Genomic DNA, 6,675 nt, shown 5'->3' with positions numbered 1-6,675 from the left:
CAATGCGTAAATCTCTCATAGTTACATATAGGAGGTACTGTATATGAAGTAGTGTTGTCCTATAAAACATCTGTTATGGCTGAAGACTCGTGGGACCCGGGGATTCACAACAAAATCCGCCAAGTCAAATTTAGACATAATTAGAGGTGACTGAGCACAAAAAAGCCGGAGCAACACCAAGAGAAAAACAAACTCAGAGGGCATTAGAATATCGAACAAGTAAATAAAACGAAGGCACACACACACAGCGACTAAACAACGTGGTGCAATACAAAGTACGAATGACCAATACCGATACAATGCATCAAATAAAAAGGTATCAATGTTGTATCGAACCCAAGGCATTAAAGCCGCAGCGAAAGCAGAACGAACCAAAGCTATCGCACGACTAAAGTGGCACACAGACCATCCAATAAACACAAAAGTTGGTAAAGATGGAAGGGTTGTCACGAGCGGGCCCCCAAAACATGGTACCGCTCAAGACTGCCAAGTCACAATTACCAGCAGCCAGTTCCAAGGCCAAAACATGTTTAAAGCACCACAATGTCCTTTTGCAAAAAAATAGATAAATTTATGAAGACGTGGTACAAATTGGAAACACATAAACAGGGCAGAGCCAATAGAACAGACCTCTCTCTCTCAGACCAGAACCGATCTGAGCTGTCTAAATGTAACCGGATTGCAATTCTTCTGACCTCACTCACACTGAGGGACAGAGAGAGTTGAACAAAAGGGGAGAAAAGAGGGAGGTGAGTCTTCCGGCCCACTGCTGACCTACACTGGTTGACTGGAACTAAAAAGGTGAAGAAAATAAAGAAAACAACCATTTGACCACAATGCCAACCAGCAGTGTTACTTATAAATTAACCACAATAATTAAGGTAAACTGAAAGAAAATCACAAGTATAACAAAAGAACAAAACCGAGTCGCGGTGTGTTGCGGTGCGTACCTGCAGGATCAGAGAGAGAGAGGCTGCCTCGAATTGCCATCTTATGGCGCGTGTGTGGCTTGCACCCGCAACCAAACAGTGCACACGCATCGCACAAAACACACGACACAAAACACACTCACATGACAGAAAGAGAAAATTACAACTAAATTCAAGTATATAAAATAAATAACTAGGATCTACAGGTACACTGGGGCAAAGAGCCAAACACGGAGCCTATTTATCACGCCCTTAACATGGAACATGGAAGTGAAAAGGTTCCTCGTGAATCCCTCATACCTACATATATGATCATATACTACAGAAATAAAACTGCAGAGGTGGCATATATAGGGAAGAAACCAATAAAATGTCACACATAAAAATCTAACACTGTTTCCGGGGCTGCAGATGAATAGTTTTCAACAAATATGAAACCAGAGCGAATGTGTCCTATTGGAGACCCAAATAACAAAATACAAGCGGGCCACATCCAGCCTAGTGTAGAATCATCGACTAACATTCCATCAGCCCAGTTCTGGTACACGGAGTCAGGCCTCATTTGGCCGGAATCTTGGCTCGGCTCCACGCCGAATCCATCGGCCCAGATGTGGCACTCCCGTACATTGGCCACGGCTGCCTTTGACGGGCCAGACTCTGTGTGTGACGGGCCAGCTGCATTGCCCGATTCCAATAACTGGAAATATCCCCAACCACCTGCATGCCTGCATAAATAAATAAAAGTATTTATTTGCTACATATTATGGAAAATGTACACTATATAGACCATGTGTGTGTCTATGTGTAAAAAGCCGTAGAAGAATGGCAGAAGTTAATCAGATACTTAGACATTTCCTCATTTTTTCCTGTGTGTGCGACCTAGTACAAGAGTACAACTAATGTCAATGAAAAAGTCAATTGAACCATCACATATGATGAAGAATGGGCTCAATACAAGTAATTGCATTTTTTTTTTTAACATTTTTTTATTTTTCAAAAACATGTTATCTAAGCTTGTCAGTTAGAGGTATTGAATAACTTGACCCTTTTACAGGCAGTACATGCTATTCTGTGTGCGATTTGTAAGGAGTATAACAAACATGAATTCAAACACATTTCTGGAAAAGAAAATACTTTTGAAATCCACAGAACTGAACAGAAATCAACGATTTAACAAAGGCTGAAGGAGACAAGAAAATGAGCCAACATATTGTGAATACTAGTACGTATTACCCAGGCTGTCATTACAAGGAAACGTAAAGGATTCTGACATTACTATCATCGTGTTTGGAACATTGGGGACCATGCAACTCATCTTCATGTCTGCTGGCCCTCTCTTTCCTTCCAAACATCCCTGTCAGATGTAGCCACAGTGTGGTAAGCTCTTCAATGTCTCTGTCTGTTGTGCTCGAGGTATTCCTGACAGCGTCTACACATAAACAAAAGCAACAAAACAAGCAAAGTTTGTTCTAAAAGTTATTTTATATGTTTATATATTTCTCCCCACAGTATTACTGTGAACGATTATTTAATATAACTCAAAACAACTTCCTGGTAACAGGGCTTCTGTAAGTAAGCAGCTCTTCAGCAAATAAGCATACAAACGTGCTAGCCAATACTACATCCTCACTGTTTGACAAAAACACTGGGACATGAAGTTTCACATCTTTTCTTGAATTCAAGCTTCAAGCCAGCTAAAAAAAACACAAATTCATTCAATCAACGATAAAAAGTTTTGTTATTAAATATTTCAACTCACTGAAATTTCAACAAATATTAAATTTACTGCTATTTCACTTGCTGCCGGAATTGTCTCCTCTTTCGCACATTGATCAAATCCACCAGGATAGCAGCGTAATCAGCAAAACTGACCAATGAATGCATGAGTGAACTCCCACAGACAGTCCTCATACATCGAAGCTTCATAAAAATGATTTTTTCCTTGGGAACAAAATGCTGCAGTCGTCAGTGTTTGTAAGTGTAAAATGCAAATGACGTGACACAAATTTAAGAACAGATGACTCCATTCAAGGCTTGTGTTGTTATTCAGCATCTTAACTGGATTCATGGATTTTAAAACAGCACATTGATGTATCCCCTGTAATTACTGACGGTTCTGGAGCATATTCCCTTATTGGCTATCACCCATAATTGCCCCCAAATCAATGAAAACGCATCCAGGCCAGATATGTCGATGCCAGAACTGGATCACATCCCCGTCGCCATGACATCCGCTGCCAAACTCAGAAGGGAGTCGACCCGAGTAACGCACACCGAACATAGATCTGAGCCGAGTGCACCATTACTCAACCAATCTCGAGCCGATTCAGCACGCTAACTCAGGAGTAATCAAGAGAAAGGGCCTTCCGTCAAATTACAAAGCAGAGAGTTGGCTCAGAAACTTCTAAATTAGTGATGAGTTTCCAAGTAAACTGAGGAAATTGTCATTTACACCCATCAGCATTAAAAAAAGCATTGGCTTATATACTTTTGTTTGTGCTGAACTTCAGCTTCAGCGTTGAAATGCATCAATCCGTTGGTGGTGGCTTTTGAAATGTAAATGATGTCAATGGGTCAAATCAGCTTTCATTTCGGGTAGCACTCAATGCAATTTTATGTCACCGAGAGCACTTTGCAGAGTACTGTTCTCAAAGACATATAGGGTGGGGACCAGTCTGAATTGTAAAAGCTGGGAAAATGATTGCTTAACTCTGTGACCCTTGCGAAAGCCACCGTACTCCCCCAAAAATACACTGATAAAAAGGCAAGATGTTACATATGTATGAGTCAGGACACAACATGCCAGTGGCGGCCAGTCCAACGGAGAACGTAATGAGAGAGAGTGCAGGGCCGCTGTTTATATCCTCGGGGGCTTGGAATGGATGGCCCAGAGCATAGTGATAAGCCAGAGAATACCGGGGGACAGGAACTGAGGTGTGAGGGTAAAATCCCTTGCAAGCAAATCACTGGAGATAAATATATACATATAGCCAAGACCACTCATGATTGTATTATACCTCAGCTGGCCTGGCAAAATCCACTCAACTGATTTGTGAAAAATAGCATAAGAATGCATCTGGGTAATGATACATAGTCTGGGTGATCAACCAATTTTTATAATTACTGTGTAAAAAAGTAGCATTAAAGGCATTTTAAAAAATGTTTATCATCCGGTTGATGTCCTCAAACTATATCATGCTGCAGGAATATAGCTATGCAACAGCATGCACATTATTGCTACACACACACACATAGACGCACACACACGCACACACACCGCTCAGAATGACCGTGGCTATTGAGCAGCGGAGGACACTAAGATGAGCTGAGAGTAACAGTAACAGTGAGGACACCACAGCCTCAGTATCAGGAAATTGCTGCCAAGAAAGGTCACACAGCTGATTTAAAAAAACTGGGAAAATACCTCTCCCTCTGTTCCTGCGTTTTCGGTCCATAATGAATGAATGATCTGGAAGTGCAGGATAATGAAACTAAGAAGAACAGTACCTTCCTGACCACAATAAATACTCACATTTTAATGGATTTTTCAACACATTGAGGAACGTGCAGTATGTATCAATTAACTATGCTAGAAGCAGTCTATAATAATAATAATAATCATTTATAATAATACATTCATTATTCTTCTTTTTCTCTATTCTTCTTCTTCTTACTATTTACTGCTAGCTTTTATACTTAAACACAAAGCTTTACATGTATTATTTAAAAAAAAAAAACAGAGGCACAATATGGTAAAAATAAAACAAAGCATAAATACAAAATATACGGAGAAGGGACAACAATACGATATAATGACATAAAACTTAATTAAGAGATAAGACCAAATCACAACAAATGCAATTAAATAAAATAAGTGCAATAAAAACAATAAAAGGGCAAGTAGCAAACAAAACATTGTTCGTGAAACATTGAGTTCAAAGCAAGTTTATTAAAATCTTTGAAGGGATTTAAAAAACAGACAAAGATATTGCTGCACTAATCTCTTCAGACGACTATCTAGTTTTTAAGCTAGAGCATTCAAAAGGACTGAATAATTAGTCTATGGCAGTCAGGAATCTGTATGTCTCTTACATACCTTTCACCGTCCCCCTCAGAAGCTACATTTACATGCAGGATATTTCATAATTCCGAATACATTCATTCCAGCTGAAGATTCCAAATGAACTGCGTGCATGCACGCTGAGTAAAGTGATCTGGTTACAGTGTCTTTAAAGATACTGCAAGAACAGATTTGAACTTTCAGTGCACCCAATGTCCTTCTGGAACATTTCTGGGTCAAAAGCTTTCAGCTTCTCTGTAGTCAGCACATGTGTGGCATGCTTTATGACATTAACTAAGAGTTTGCAATATTTTTTTCTTACAGAATGGAAGAATTCACCCTCAAGGTTACAAACATTTCAGTTTCAAACAACCCCCATTCTCAGGGGCTTAGTATCTCAGGTTCTACTGTGTGTGTGTGTGTGTGTGTGTGTGTATATACACACACACACACACACACACAGTATTTATTTGTTACAGTATACTGCATATTGAATGACAGATTCCCAGGGTTCAGTTTACATCTTACAAACATTGTTGAAAATGACCAATTGTTTCCAAAGTTTTTATAATTTGCCAATGTAACTGTCACACGCCAGCATGACCCCCTGGGAGGGAGATGTGGCATTGCCGAGGGAAACCGTTGGGTGCTGCATGGAGAGCGAGAGAGCACACCCACACAAACACAAAATAAAATAAATGCAATCTTCACCCTTCCCCCTCATGGGTTCCAGGCAAAAAAATAAAAATAAAACAGCAAGCTAAAATAACAAAGACAGTAAAACAGAACGGCAGCTTTATTCAGTGGATTACTTTTCTCCGTCTTGATAAAAGAAACAAAACTGAAATTCAACGCGACTCAAATAAAGAAACACGCTCTCTGTTCAAGTTCCTGGTCGTGACTCCAAACTCTGAACCAGGAGCTTGAACTGAAACACGCTCTCGGTTCAAGCTCCTGGTCTTGACTCCGAACTGTGGAGAGCAGCACACCTTTAAGCACCTGTGCTGATTAGACAATGCAACCCAGGTGCATGTGCTCTCTCCACCAGACGGCGCAGCCGAGACCAATTCGCCGCGAATGCCACAGTAACCAATTTGAGACTTATGTGTCACTGTCAAGGCATATATGTAAATTTTGAAAAGTAGAGGTCTACAAACTAAACTTTGTAGGAGTTCACTTCCCATTTCACCTTTCCCAGATTCCTTATAAATTTACTCTTTGTATTCTATCCAGCAGCTAGTTTTGAACCAACTGAAATTTCTTCTCTCGTTCCTTCCAATTTTGTCTCATCTTGATGTAAGTTGTTCATGCATTACTCTATCAAAATCTTTTTTTTGTAAGTCAAAATGTCATAGGTCTGGTCTGACACCACCTTTGCCTTCTCCAAAGAGCTCAAAGAAGTTTGTGAGGCTTGAGCGTCCCTTCAAATACCATGTTGGCTTTCCATGGATATACGGTTTTTCAAGGAACTTCTTCATCTTGTCCTGTATTTTACTATGTACTATCTAATGTAAGCTAACTGACAGGCTGTAGGTCCCTGGATCAGTCCCCTTTTTATATCTCAGAACTGCTAGTTTGGTTCAAGTCATCTGGTATTTCTCCATTGTTTGCATCATTTTGTGTGTGTGTGTGTGTGCATGTGTGTGTGTGTGTGTGTGTGTGCCTGTTTGTGTTTGTGTGTGAATG

At 40.1% G+C, this 6,675-nt stretch overlaps 1 long non-coding RNA gene across 3 annotated transcripts in view; it reads right to left on the bottom strand.

Annotated features, from left to right (window-relative positions):
* Positions 1-249: 249 nt before the first annotated feature.
* LOC135236343 (uncharacterized) overlaps positions 250-6,675 on the bottom strand; it is an 82,280-nt gene continuing 75,854 nt past the window's right edge. For all 3 annotated transcript variants that reach the window (XR_010324552.1, XR_010324554.1, XR_010324553.1), the window contains exon 3: positions 250-2,358. This is a non-coding gene — a long non-coding RNA (uncharacterized LOC135236343). The remainder of the gene's footprint in view (positions 2,359-6,675) is intronic.

Source organism: Anguilla rostrata, chromosome 12 (genome assembly GCF_018555375.3).
Source record: "Anguilla rostrata isolate EN2019 chromosome 12, ASM1855537v3, whole genome shotgun sequence".
Lineage (NCBI taxonomy): Eukaryota > Metazoa > Chordata > Actinopteri > Anguilliformes > Anguillidae > Anguilla > Anguilla rostrata.
Note: the sequence above shows the minus strand (reverse complement) of the source record. Positions and strands in the feature narration are given on the sequence as shown.